The sequence below is a fragment of the Myotis myotis genome, unplaced genomic scaffold (assembly GCF_014108235.1).
Source record: "Myotis myotis isolate mMyoMyo1 unplaced genomic scaffold, mMyoMyo1.p scaffold_m19_p_15, whole genome shotgun sequence".
NCBI classification, from domain to species: domain Eukaryota; kingdom Metazoa; phylum Chordata; class Mammalia; order Chiroptera; family Vespertilionidae; genus Myotis; species Myotis myotis.
The window spans coordinates 27265734-27280221 of record NW_023416319.1 but is presented as its reverse complement, the minus strand read 5'-3'; the positions used below and the strand labels follow the sequence as shown (position 1 = coordinate 27280221).

Genomic DNA, 14488 nt, shown 5'->3' with positions numbered 1-14488 from the left:
CAGGAATCGAAGGGCCAGCCTAGGAAGTCCATGAGCTAAATGAAGCTAGAGCTCAATGTTGGGTGGAAACCATGCAGGAATCCCAAGCTTGCAGGAGCCAAAGGCAGGATCCAACTCGAATATGGAGCCAAGACAAAGTCAGGCAGGGATGGAATCTAGGCTAAAGCAGATGAGGCACAGAACAAAGGAGTTGGTGGTCTTGGGCAAAGACCCAAATCACCCACAGGTACTGTTTGTGACTCCATTTAATGTGTCAGTAGATTAAAGAGACTCGCATGGGTTGGGCTAGCTAATCACACCAAGACATGAAAGACAACAACTTATTGAGCTATTACTGTGCAGACACGTATCAAGCCAGGGCAAAAAGGATAGCCATCTTTTTAAAAATAATAAAAAATAAAATCAAATAAACTTATAGAACTCTTTAGTGTCTTCCAGACATTGTTATGATAACATTATATGAATTGCACTAATTTGATATTTAAGGATGATACTATTCCTATCCCCATTTTACCTTTAAGTTAAAAAGCAAACATGACAGAGAAGCATCCATCAGACCGTCAAACCTTAGAGGGAAGGTAGGGGAGGGTGGGGGTAAGAGGGCGAGATCAACCAAAGGACTTGTATGCATGCATATAAGCCTAACCAATGGACACAGACACCAGGGAGGTGAGGGCATGAGCAGGGGGAGGAGGACACATATGTAATACCTTAATCAATAAAGAAAGAAAGCAAACAAGAAAAGTGAGTCAGAGAGAAGTAAAACGAAGAACCGAAGATCATACTGCCAGTAGGAGACCAAGCTGGATTCAAAACCAGATCATGTGCCTTCAGAAGCCTCTCACTGAACCATCGGCTACACTACGCATCACAGCATCTGCCCTTTACTAGCATGAATATACCTGATAGTCTTACAATAACAATAAAATAATGCCTACAATGTAGTAAAAAACACAACCCTCATAGTAAGAAGAAATCAAATACTGAGAGTCAGAGACTGTGAGAAGAGGCAAGGATTGTTCTAACGTCACCTAGGTTGACCCCTCTGTCACAGAGACAAAGTGAAGTTACTTGCCCAAGGTCACTGTGATGGAGACTGGCAGTACTCCTCCATATCTGGTCCTCGCTCCTTTGTGGGCATACAGGAAGGGCATCAGCTCCCTGGTAGTTACTGGTCAATGGGCTGTGTGTGGCAGTGACATGTGCTACTCCGGGACTGAAGTCTTTTAATGTGGAGGCATTTGTGAGGGGGTGTGAGCTCTTTGTGATATCTCTTCCTCTGCTGTGTTGACCCTGATAACTTCATGTCCTAGATGATACATGACAAGATCCCTGAGTCACCACTTCGAAGAAATCTACCTCAGGGAGTCATCAGACCAGAAGTATACTTTGCATAAACAAGAAATAAAATGCTTATGTGTTAAGCAACTAAGATTTAGAGAGGATTTTTGATTACCTCAGCAAGACCCCCACCCATCCTCATTAACATAGTCACCTGATTAACACCAGCTAATAAAGGTGACTCCTTAGCTAAATTATAAATCTCCTTTTAAAATTTATTTCAGTTCCATAAATTCCACAAATCAAATGGTTTTTATTTCTGGGTAACCACATGCAGAAAGATGAAAAGGGAATTAATTCTATTAATTTCAAAATATACTAAAATCTCTCTAATTCAGAGGTCGCATTTTATGAAATCTCAACTCTAAGACATAGTTAAAAATGAGAAATAAATATTTAAAAACCCAGAAACTTATTAAATAAAGTCCATGCTTTTTATACCACATGAGAGATTCAAGTCCATGGAGAATTTGGTGACTTTTTATTCACATGAAGCAGGTACACAAGTAGCAAAAGTTATAACTTAAAGAGACTCCCATGAAAATGACTCATGACAATAACCAGTGGTCAGAGTGACAACTTGAGTCGTGTTTAACAATCTCTAAGACAGCAGAAGAATGTGTAAAACAATTTGAAAAAATTTTCCTCCAAGATTTTTTATTTTTAAGTTCATAATTTAAAAAGAAAGAACTCCAACTTTTAAAGCTGTCAAAAATATAAAGAGGAAGATAGAAACAAAGAGATAACTAGACTAATCCATTTCAAAATGCTACTGTGTTTTCCTTGAGGTGGGATTTGGGGATTTGATTATCTGTATTTTACTTTACCTATTTAATTTTTCTGTAATAATTATGTATTAGTTCTGTGGTAAAAGCTAATATTTTTTAAGGATGATTGCAGGATATGAAAAAGAGACATGGAATAAATACTTTAATTCTCCAACTAGGCTTAAAAAGAAAAAGGATAAAGTCTGCTAGCCCATTGTTATGCATCGTCAAATGAAGAATAGCCACTACTAAAAATAGAGTTTCTGTTTCTTTTCGTGGCTAAATGAGACAGACTGTGCTCACTTCAGACTACATCTTGGTTGAGCTCATCAGTCAGTGGTATGATTATCTGGGAGGTGTAGGAATAATGAGGCCTCAACTAATTTAGTCAGAGCCAAGTTCCACCTGCTTATGCATTTCACTAATGAGAAAACAGGCTGAGCTGCCTTTTCATGTTCCGGGGAGCTGAACCTTGGATGCCCCGTAAGAGATAAAGACTCTTCTGAATTAGATAATTATATTGGTATTTACATAAGAGAATTGATACCACCAGGTGGCATAGAGCTGTGCTACACCAAGTTGCTACACCTGCTGCCTCATAAACTAGTCCAAAGGTAAAGACACGATTGAAGACTAGCATTTTTTCCATGCCTATGTATTAATTTCAGGGTTGATATGTTCAAAAGATGTAGCTAGTGAATCAGCCTGAGCACTGACCAATTAGAACAGATGCCAGGGTAAACAGCTGGCATGGCTGTACCAGTGCCTTCCTGCTGAACATCAGCCCACTGTGGTGAGTTTCTTTTTAAAACCTGGAATTATGAATTGTCTGAGGGGTTTCTTTTTTTCAGAGACTCAATCATTGAATTATAAGCATTATAAGTAGAATGAATAGTCATTAAAAAAAAAAAGGCCCTCCAATCTCACCTCACACTGCTAAAAATATTATTTCAATCCATCATGAAAGCGACAGGCTACCCACTGTGGATTTATGTAGACCTTATAACACCACTAAAGGAAAATAAACCATCTGAAACCTGGCGTGATGCTCCTGACAAGCCTTCCAGTTCTGCTGGGGGAGGAAACCTCTGGCCAAACCACAGTTTCTGCCACAAAGAAACTGAATTATGAGATGAAAACAAACAAACAAACAAACAAAACCGTCTTTCTCCAGCTTAGGCAGGTTATAAGCCAAATTATCCTTGAAAACGCTTTGCAAGGAGAAAAAACAAACTCAATTTGTAGAGGAGAAAAATGAGACCATGAGCAATGCTTAAAACCTTACCCAGGCTGCCTCGCTCACACACATATCAAAAGCAGAAGTAAATAAGTGGGGTACATTGGTCAGCCCCTCTCCTACATGTGGGGTGCTTTACAGCAGGTAAGTAGCTGCGTGGAACCTCCGATGTCTGTGACGGAACCAACCGCACGGATGAAATGGCAAAAACAGTGGGTGTCGAGGAGACAATAGGGATCAGTGAGGAGTGCAGCAACCAGACAGTGTGTGCCAATCGGAAGGGGGCAGCCACCCCTCATTGGTGCCATGAAGAAATGAAGGCCCAATGTTGATGAGTCTTTCCATGTTTTAATGGAAAGTCAGAAAAATAGGTATTTATCTAAAATGTCTTGATTTTCAAATGTAGGCAAATTTTTTTTAAAAAAATTTATCATTTAGGCCAAAACTATGTGTGACCAACTGTCCAGGCCACAAGTTGCAACCTCTTCTTTTAATCCATTGCTTCATTCAGAAATATTTTCTGAGCATCAGTGGAGTAGTAGATACTATGCTGTACCTAAAGGATACAGGTCATAAGACAAAATTTCTGCCTTCACAAAAAAAACCTTACAATCGAGACCTGGCCAGTGTTTCTAAGTGGTTAGAGCATCAGCCCTTGCAGTGAAGGGTCTTGAGTTCAATTCCCAGTCAAGGGCACATATCTGGGTTGCAGGTTCCACCCCAAACCCCAGTGGGGCCATATGTGGGAGACAACCAATCGACATCTCTCTCTCTCTCTCTCTCTCAACTTCTCTCTCTCGACCTCTCTTGACCTCTCGACCTCTTTCCTCACCTTCCACTCGCTCTAAAAACATCAATGGAAAAATATCCTCCTGTGAGGATTAACAACAACAACAAAATCTTAATGTGTGATAGAGATAATTCACAAATAGTTATAATACTGAACTATTCATGCTTCTGTGGTACGTAACAGGGAACCCTAACCCAGACCTGAAGGGAGTCAGAAATGGCTTTGCCAAATAAGTAATATTTAAGTTAAGACCAGAAGGGTAGCTCTTAAATTAATATGTCAGTTAGCTTTGGCAACATAACACCCCATTTCAAAACTTAATAGCTTAAAATAACCACTTGTTTCGCTCATGATTCTGTAGGCTGGCAATTCGGCTGGGCCCAGCGGGATAGTTCTGCTGATCTGGGGCCTGTGAATATGTCCACAGAGAGCTGCTGGGTGGTTGGGGTTGGCTGGGAGCTGCTGGGTGTTTGGCCTCTGCTGGGAGAGCTGGTCTCTGTTCCCCTTGTCCTCTCATTTTCCAGCAGGCTGGCCCAGGGCTGTTCACAGGGGGCTGGGTAACCTTCCAAGGGAATGAGTGGAAACATACAAGCCTTTTGGAGGTCTAGGCTCAGACCTGGCACACAGTAACTTCCATTGCACTGTGTTGAAGCAAGTCCCAGGGCCAGCCCAGACTCAGGGGAGGAGGAATGGTCCCTGCCTCTTGAGAGGAAGTCACATTGCAGGAGGTGTGGGTTCAGGGAGGGGTGGAGAACTATGGCCATTTTGACAATCTCTCTCACCAGAGGAGAATGGCGTGCTCAAAGGCCTGAAGGTAAGAGAGAGCAGATGGAGTTGGCACCCTCCAGATTGTCTGGTATGAAAGGAACAGAGAAGGCCAAGGGGGAACTGAGGAAAGACATGATAAGTGTGGTCACAAGAAGCCAGATTGTGAAGGACCTACCATGTATGCAGCCCAGAAATAGAAAGACTAAAGATTAAAAAAAAGCTTTCTCTCTCATATGAGGAATATAAGACAGGTGCCAAATAAACATAGAATATAATGCAAGGTTGAACATAAGCATCCTAAATAAAATGCTCTGGGGGCTCAGAAGAAGGAGATAACATATCTAGTTTGAAAAATGAGAGAAGGCTTCATGAAGGAGATAAAATGCAAGCTGAACTTTGAAGAACAAAACAATTTTGCATGTAGAGATATAAAGGTGGAAGTCTCAGTATTAAGTACAGGGGAAGGGAAGCCCAAACTATCTATCTTCTATATATATAAAAGCCTAAGTGACTTGCCAACTGGCTTACCGGTCAGTAGCTATGATGCGCACTGGCCACCAGGGGGCAAACACTCAATGCAGGAGCTGTCGAGCTGTGATGACTTGGCAGCTGCGGTTCTCAGGTGATGCTCAGAACCAGAGAGGAAGAAACCCTGGGGGGATGTTGGAGAGCTGGTTTCAACCTGATCCCACAGGCCAGACAGAGAGAACCCACCGGTGCATGAATCCAGTGCATGAATCCATGCACCAGGCCTCTAGTGGTTGGCAAAGAGTTTTGTTTGTTTGTGCAGTTTGGCAGAGCTGAGGGCAGCAGTGCTTCATCAATTTTGATCTTGACTTCCTAAAGGATGATGTTCATATGTGACGCTCTCCCACATTCATATCCCGATGATGCCAGAGTTGAGACAGCACATGGTGTTACATAAGCACACCAGACCTCTGGTTATTACTTCAACCTCTCCCGCCCATTGTGACACTGAGTTTGAGAATCACAAACGTAAGTTTTCCTAGGGTAGCAATGAAAGAAGCAACTGAGAAGATAAGTTAAGTTCTCAAATGCCAGGCTGATGAATTTTAACCAAAGGAAGGCAGTAAAGAGCCACAGAATGTTTCTGAATACAATAAATACATACATTGAGGTGCATTTTGCAAACATACATCTGACAAAAGTGGATAAAATGCAACAGAGAGAGGCTGAAAGAGAATGTTTCTTTTTTATCCCCTGGCCATGGCAGGCATCACTAATCAATCCAGGGACTTTTCCTAGGGAATCTCAGATACAGTCCCTGAATTCTTCCTAACTAGTGTTCTACTGGTACAGAAGAAGGTAGAGTTAAAAGGCAAATGGGAACCTAGAGGCTGCCCTGAGGCTAGAGACAGGCAACCATTTAAGAGGTGAGAGCCCATTGGTGAGGGAAGCAGAGCCAAGGTGGCTTGTAGAAATGAAAACAGGGAATACTTGAGAAGTGTGAGTAAAGTATGGGGTTTGACACGGGTTCAATTGGGAGCTGAAGAAGAGGAGAAAACCAAATATCATTCCAGCTTTTTTAAGATTGGAGGGAACTGTGGTACCAAGAAGCAAGAAAAAGGAAACTTGGGAAAACAAACTAATTGTAAAAGTTAGAAGAAATGGATTCAGCTTGAGTGTTGGGTATAAACACCAGGCCTAAAGCATTAGAATGGGGGCCGAAGCTAAAGTTTGCAACTACAACACAAAACAAGAATCTCTCATAGCATTTCTGCCAAGATTCCAGCAACACTGAGAGACTGCATATGGGAGAGAAACTCCTGTTTCCCATAAAAATATTGCAATATCGTTCAAAATTCTTGGCAAAACCCAGAATAGGAAGAGAGGTGAAAAAGTGATTGGCAAAGAGTTTTGTTTGTTTGTGTGGTGTTTTGTTTTGTGGTGTGTGTGTGGTGTTTTGTTTTGTGGTGTGTGTGTGTGTGTGTGTGGGTGTGGGTGTGTGTGTTTTGCATTAGAAACCCTAGGGGGAAATGACTCCTGCGTTGCATATGGGCCACAACCGCACAAGTTGAAACCTGAAGTTTCCTCCTCCACCTTCCAACGTCTGCTCTGTCTGGAGCTCAGAGTTAATAAAATACCTGAAAAACTTGATCTAATTGTGAAACCCATGCTCTTGCTACCTCTAACTTGAGATCATTTTTCACCCAACAAAAGTAGGAACCCAGGTTCATTGGAGAGGAGCTAAATTTCCATTGCAGGGATATAATCTATAATAATAAAAGCATAATATGCTAATTAGACCAGACATCCTTCTGGACGACCTTCTGGATGAAGTCGCAGCGGCGGGGGCCAAGTCCCTTGCACGAATTTTGTGCATTGGGCCTCTAGTAAAGAATTATAACTTAGAGTATGGGTTCCAGATTAACCTACCCTTTAGTTCAAATCCCAATACTGCCCTAACCTGAGGATGTCACTTAACTTCTCTATGCACCTGTTTCCTCATCTGTAAAATGGAAAGAGTAATAGTATTCACATCTTAAAGTTGCTGTGAGGATTAACTGAGAAATACATGATACAATGCGCTCAGTTATTAAATATGATTGCTTCACAATTACCCTTACTCTTTTCTGTATAGACACTCTTTCAAATGCTAATGAATAATTCCCCTTATACATTAATATAATCCATGGGGAGTTCTCACATTTTCAAAAAGAAAAATTTCCTTTGGTTTCGCATAAGTAGATGAGAAACTTCAAGAACCTGCTTATGAATGAATGAGTTCTATGATGGGAATTCTTAGAGACTTCCCCATTCTTTGAGAGGACATAAGGTAATGCTAGCCATAGTGTCAATCTGCTGTGAGATGCCAGTCTTACACAATCTCCTCATATATGAAGTTAGGACGATGGACTTCAACAAACGACCTTCCACATGTGCATATGCCAATTTCTTGTTTCTTCTTCTACCAACCCAACAAGGTATTTTAGAAGTAGGGTATTCTTTCACTTCAGCTCCAAAGACTTATTTATGAATTCTTCCTCTTATTAATACAGTAACATAAACATAGGGCTCTGGGGTTAAATTAGCATTGTTCAGGGATTTGGCCATTTAGGAAAGCATGGCCTGCCCTGAAAAGGTGACCTGGCCAGAGTCCTCCCCATTAGCAACCTCGAGATCTGTTCTGCCAAGTAAACCTGATCCTGGGTCTACTGTAATGTCCTACCACAATACAAAATAGTTTCTTCCTAAGGCTATTTTTTCTCCTAATATCCTAACCCAGCACATGGCTTCTTTATCAAAGACTTTTCTGCAGCAAGTATTGGCAGTGGTGTGTGGCTAAATCTTTAACAGCTGAATCTCCAGGAATAAAAAGCTCTTGCGTGTCACATTTGCCAATTTCTGCGGTGTTACTACTCTTACCATGGCTGATTTCAGGCTACCATAGGAAGTCACTGAAAGTAAAGTTGGGAAGATCTGTGTATAATTGGTTCCAATGAACCATTAGGAACTTTCTTCAACACACAATTGTCACTGCACAAACCACCTCCTAAGCCAGCAAGTTTAGTCTCAAATATAGTCTCAGATGGCAGTCCTGTCCCTGAAGACAATGTGGAGCAAGAATTGAGGCTGGATCCTTCAGGTGCCTGCTGAAACCCTATCCAGATGGTACACATTACTTTGTTTTGTATCATAAATCAATTTTGAGGGTTTTCTTTATGTCACTTGCTCTTCCCAGCCCAGGGTAGCCTGCAAGAGCAATCAGGAAATGTGGGTGTAATGAAAACAATGTTGAAAACAGTCCCACGAGATTCTCTGAGGCCCTTTAGGGACCTCCTTTCTTGGCAGAATCCCAAGAAGCTCAGGTTACCTTCCTGAGCAGACATTAAAATTCTCCTTCCGAGTCACCAGTGCCCTTCTCTGCACTGCCCTCTTGTGGCTTCACTAGCTGCCGCAGTCTGGGGATGACTAACCCTTAATCACCTTCTTTCCTTCTTTTCAAGTATCTTACTGGCGCTGAAGCTGTTCTCAGTAAGGTATGAGGAAAGCCTCATGAACCTTGGGACCCCACCTTTTGGGGGAAATATGGAACAAATTCTCTCATGCTGAATGGGAGGATAGCTAGATAGCACAACTTAGAGCCACAGCCAAAGTGTCCCTTACTGCAGGAGCCTGGGTGTCAGGGTTCCATCTCTTTAGGGTGACCTCCAATTTAATGTTGGTGATATGGGTTGACTCTTATCCTCCTGTTTTGGAGTCTAGTTTGTTTGTTTGTTAATCATCACCTGAGGATATTTTCCCATTGATTTTTAGAGAGAGTGGAAGAAATGGGGAGTGAGGGAGGGAGGAGAGAAGGAGAGAGAGAGAGAGGGAGAGAAAGGGAGGGAGGGAAGGAAGGAAGGAGGGAGGGAGGGAGGAAGAGAGGGAGGAAGAGAGAGAGAGAGAGAGAGAGAGAGAGAGAGAGAGAGAGAGAGAGAGATTCATCTGAGAGAGACACGTTGATTGCTTGCCTGCCTCATGCACCAGGGATTGAACCTGCAACCAAGGTATGAGCCCTTGACCAGAATCGTACCTGAGACCCTTCAGTCTGTGGGCCAATGCTCTAAGCACTGAGCAAACTGACTAGGGCCTGTTTTGGAGTCTTGATCCTGGGAATGGATAACTGGTCATCTTAAAGTTTTGATTACCTTCCCCCCCCCCCCCCCAAGGGAACCCATTCAACCCTGATGCTAGGAGGACTTCCAGTGCCTGCCCCAGGACATGATCCAAATTAGTTTGGTTCCTTTCCTCCCTCTCTCAGTGAATGTGCACTAGAGATTTGATCTGATCTCTGTTTTTCTCACCTACTGTTGACATGACCTTGCCTCTTGGCAAAGAAGCAGACTCTTCGTTCTCCGAGGGGGCGATGAGGAGACTGGCAAAACTCTCACCACAGAAAGGCTTTGGAGAGGTGCCTACTCGGAAGAGCCTTCAGAGCCAGCTCCTGGCAGCTCTGCTTTAAGCCCTGAGGCAAGGCTTCTGGGTATCCTTCCCAGCACAACTGTTTCTTTTGGAAAAGATGATTGGATGGGGACATGCCTGTCCTCACCCTTCTACACGAATCTACTGCACAGGACTGTGGAGGCAACAGAGCAGAAGTATATGATATTGCTGGATAACTTGCAGAATGCTGAAAAGATGTCAATGGTCAGAACAGTGATTCCCCCTGAGTTTGCGGCTTACCCTATTTCTTCCTCTTAAACTTGACACACTCTTCTATGCTGGTAATTCTATTTAATGGTTGTGTCTCTCACTGCGAGTCAATGTGGTGTTTGAGTCCCCTCCTATTCCTCTCAGTATCACCAGCCACCCCCGAGGTTTGCACACAGGATCCCGATTTTACAAATGAAGCTACTGAGGCTCAAGGAAGTCCACAGGGCTAATAAGCTGCAGACATAGGATTTGAACTCGCATCTTTTGATTCCAACTGCAGCAATCACATGGCCTTGACATATGATAGGTGATCACAATATGCCTGATGATGGAGGGAACGAGACAGGGTGGCCCTTGTCCCTCAGCTTCCGGGGACTGGGTCCTTGCAGAGAGCCCCTCCCCAGCTTGTGCCCACAGGGCAGGACTTCCAAGACCACATTTCCCCTGTGAGGCAGAGAGGCCAGGGCTAGGAAGCAATGGCCTTGCTAGGATCGAAGAGGGGTAGGCCCAGACTGGGGACAAAAACTCAGTCCCGGTTAGGAAAGCACGCCAACCTGCTCTCCTCCTCCTGTTACAAAGGTGTCCAGAGAGCATGCCCACCCCACCATTCTGCCTCGCCTCCCCCCACCACAGCTCTAGGAGAGCAGCCCCAAGGCTCTCCCTGCAGCCAGCTCTGTTCTTTTCCATTCTAGACCTTCCCTCAAGTTCTTCCTCTGCCTGGATGCCCTTTCCCTTCTTTCCTCTGAAGAACACATACGCACTGCCCAGCTGGTGTGGCTCAGTGGATGAGCGTCAACCTATGAACCAGGAGGTCACGGCTCGATTCCAGATCAGGGCACATGCCCAGGTTGCAGGCTCGATCCCCAGTCAGGGGTGTGCAGGAAGCAGCCGATCAATGATTCTCTCCCATCATTGATGTTTCTATCTCTCGCTCCCTCTCCCTTCCTCTCTCTATTATATTTAAAAAAAGAAGGAAATGTACCCACATGTCAGCATTTCAGCCCAAAAGCTACCTCCTCTCTGCTGCCTCTTCTCTGCCCTTGTGACCCTTTGATTCCCGCATCCATTCCATCTTGCTGTACCAGAACCTGGTTCCCGCCTCGAATTACAGCACCGATCACATTGAATTACTACCCCCAGTGACCACAGGAGGCCGAGACAATTTCTTCACGATATTGCCCAGCACAAGAAGAGACGGATGGGTGTTTGTTGAATGAATAAGGCAATGAGTGGTTTAGGGAAAAGAAAGCTTGCTGAGTACTGCAGTGAATAAACCCTCCTCTTTGACCCTTGCCTTATGAAAACTTTGCCCCTGCACACCCTGCCTTCTGGTGATTAGGCAACTAGGCAAGTACTGAATGCATCAGAGAGATCCGCCGGCTGGTTAACAGTGGGACCTGCAGGACCCTGAAGTTGTGGGGAAACAGGAAGCATGCAGGAGGCACAAGGCCAGCAGCAGATGCTGGGCAGTCTGAGGGCAGAGGCCTTGCTGCCAGACACCTCACCTTGAGGCTAATCCATGCTAGTGGTCTTCACAAGCTTTTGTTCATGGAACCCCTAAAAGAATGTTCTACTCTCTTGCACATTTTAAAAGATGACATCAAAAGCTTTTATATGTGCCCTAGCTGGTTTGGCTCTGTGGATAGAGCGTCGGCCTGCAGACTGAAGGGTCCGGGGTTTGATTCCAGTCAAGGGCACATGCACATGCCCAGTGGGGGGTGTGCAGCAGGCAGCTGATCAATGATTCTCACCATTGATGTACCTATCTCTCCCTCTCCATTTCTCTCTGAAAGCAATGTGTGTGTGTGTATATATATATATATATATATATATATATATATATATATTTAAAAGCTCTTATATGCTTAAATAGTTGCAAAAGTTGTAGCATCTAATTTTTTGTAGGTATTTTAAATACGTTTTGGGCAAAACTTTGAACAGCAAAATCGGCATGTTAAATTTACAGAAAATATCCACACCAAATCAAACTCATCAAATCAGGCCGCCCAATCAGAATTACTGTTAGGAAATATCTACTTCCTTTTCTTCCCAATGTGTACTCCCACACACACCCTGTCCTCATGGTAAGCTCTCACTCTGGTAATTCGAAGGCAGATGGACAAGGCTCAGAGCCCTTGGCAGGCCTGGGAAGCCGAGGTGAAGTGAGACGGGGTCCCTCTCCGTTTGCCTGGCTCTCCCTCCGGAGCACTGTGTTCTGAGCTCGGCCCTTGGCCTTTGCATGTGGCCAGGAGATCTCTATGCGCCATGTGACACGGTGTGCCCAGCTCAGTGAGAAGTTTGTCTTTCCTTCCTGAAGCAGAACTCAGATGAGTTCTCGTGCAAAGGAAAGTGTTGGAAAGCAGTTCAAATTAAAGTTGAGGGGCTGAAAATTAATTCCGTGCGATGCTAGCCATGCCATGTGCCCTGGCAGTCTGCGGGCACCTTCGCCTGCACCACCAAGTACAATGTCTTCTAGGTCCTGCCCTCACATCCCAGCTGCCCCTTCTCAGGGGCTTGGTGTCCCCCTCTGGCCCCCCGACCACTACTGCAGCACCCATTCAGGCTCTGCTCGCCAACCCTCTGCCTTTAGAGCCCAGGCCCCAAATTCCTGATTCTCACCACCTTCCCTTGATTCTGAAAAAACTCTATGCCTCCAGGGAGAGGGGTCTGAAGGAAGTATTAAATGGGAACATATTAATATTATGAAGGTATTCGTGAACCTGCCCAAGTTTTAAGATAAACCTGCCCAAGTTTTAAGGTAGTGCTTGTTTTTTGTTTTGTTTTTTTCAAAGAGAAACTTATTTACAAAACGAAGTCTCCCATTGGGTAGGAATTTGGGCAAACCTAAGAGAAGCTATGGTCATTGGGAAGGAAATCGTCCAGGTGATTCCAAGCCAGTTTCAGACCAGTTTTGATCACTGAGCTGGGAAGCAGTGACTTGTTAAGTTGCATTCCATATTTTAAATCTGCAGGAGTGCTACCCGGGGAAATGTCCTCGGGGTCCGTTAGCTGCGTGGAGAATGCTGCAGCGCCAGAGTGGGAAGGACTGACAAACCTGACTGAAGCCCCACTGTCCTTGGGACTGCAGCAGATCCAAGTCTTTGGAGGTAGTTCTCCTCTCCTCTGCATCTCAGATATTTTTTAATCAGTCGGTAGAGATAGCTATCCCAAGTGAAGGGAAGGCCCGTGTGATCCGGGCAAGTAGACTCAAAAACAGAACTGGGATTCTAGAGGTTATTTCAGGTCACACTGCCTACACCTGAGACTAAAGCCATCGAAGTTGTCAGAAAGAGAAAGACTAGATCCACGGTGCTGCTGCGTTTACCCAGACATGTGGTAAATTCGGAGAAATTTTCTCTTTAAGCCTAAGATGACTCTTGCTTTCCAAAACAAGCCAGGAAAATGGATTTCTGCCACTTGACCTCACCAACTCAGCAAACAACGCTGTGAAGCAAATCTGTCTCTCTGAACATAGATGTGCAGATTGCCAGAAAGAGCAGCCAAAATATACCTCTTGAATTCCACTGTAACCGTGACATTCAAACGACCTGACATACAGCACTGGAGTCCAGACAGAATTAAGAAAACCTGCCCTTGCCATCAGAAACAGGAATGACGATGAAGAATCTACTCCCCCCTCCATCCTTAGTCCTTATTTTCATCATAAACAGCAGGCTAACACACATCGGCTCCTTCTCGGTGTCTGGGCGGGGCGGGGGATCTTGTTTGCAAACAGGAACAGCCATTGCTTTGTTCTCTCCGGAGAAAACAGAACACTAGCAATCAAAGCAGAGCTACGTACCCAGGCCTGCTGCCGCAGCTGCTCATAAAACCGCCTGTCGTTCCTCCGGCAAGCCAGGGCGCCCGGCACTTTTGGATCCTCGCTCGGCCCCTGCTCCTCTGAGCAGTGCTGCAGGTTAACTCCTGGAGGCTGGAGGCTCTAGCCAAGGAAGCCAAAAGCTTGCCAACTTACCTAATTGCATGCTGACTCACTCACGGGGCAGGACGAGCTCCAGCTGAGCCTGCTCATGGGCGAACCCCTGCACCATCCTTGGAAGGTCACACTTTAAGTCCATCATTTTGCACTTGCACGTACACAGCCTGCTTCTCACACAGACCTGGTTCATTTATTTCCTTACACAGACCTGCTCCTCCTATCTGATTTGGAAAATGTGAAATTCTTTCTCCACCACATCAGCGCCACACCGCTGAGAGGAGACTTGGCAGGACAAAGCAGCAGTGAGCTGTGAGGACCATTTTGGATGAATGAGTTAAGCCTGGGAGAGGGCATGCCCCTGATTTTCTAGAAAGGCTGTAACTCGACAAAGATAATTGATCACACATGGTCATCTTGGTTGTTCGGGGGAAGCAAATAAGAGTGTTTACATTTTCGCTGGTATCCTTCTGCGGCAAAAATCAAACATCAAT

The 14488-nt window shown here is 44.6% G+C and overlaps 1 protein-coding gene across 12 annotated transcripts in view; it reads right to left on the bottom strand.

Annotated features, from left to right (window-relative positions):
* The window catches only part of ASAH2 (N-acylsphingosine amidohydrolase 2), an 85493-nt gene extending 71397 nt beyond the window's left edge, over positions 1-14096 (bottom strand). For 3 of the 12 annotated variants that reach the window (XR_004972197.1, XM_036336749.1, XM_036336746.1), the window contains exon 1: positions 13863-14096. The gene's annotated coding sequence lies outside the window, so the exon portion shown is untranslated. Of the gene's footprint in view, positions 1-1075; positions 1094-13862 lie in introns of those variants that run through there. The other 9 variants (XM_036336743.1, XM_036336744.1, XM_036336740.1 and 6 more) reach the window with 6 other exon arrangements.
* Between the last annotated feature and the right edge of the window lie 392 nt (positions 14097-14488).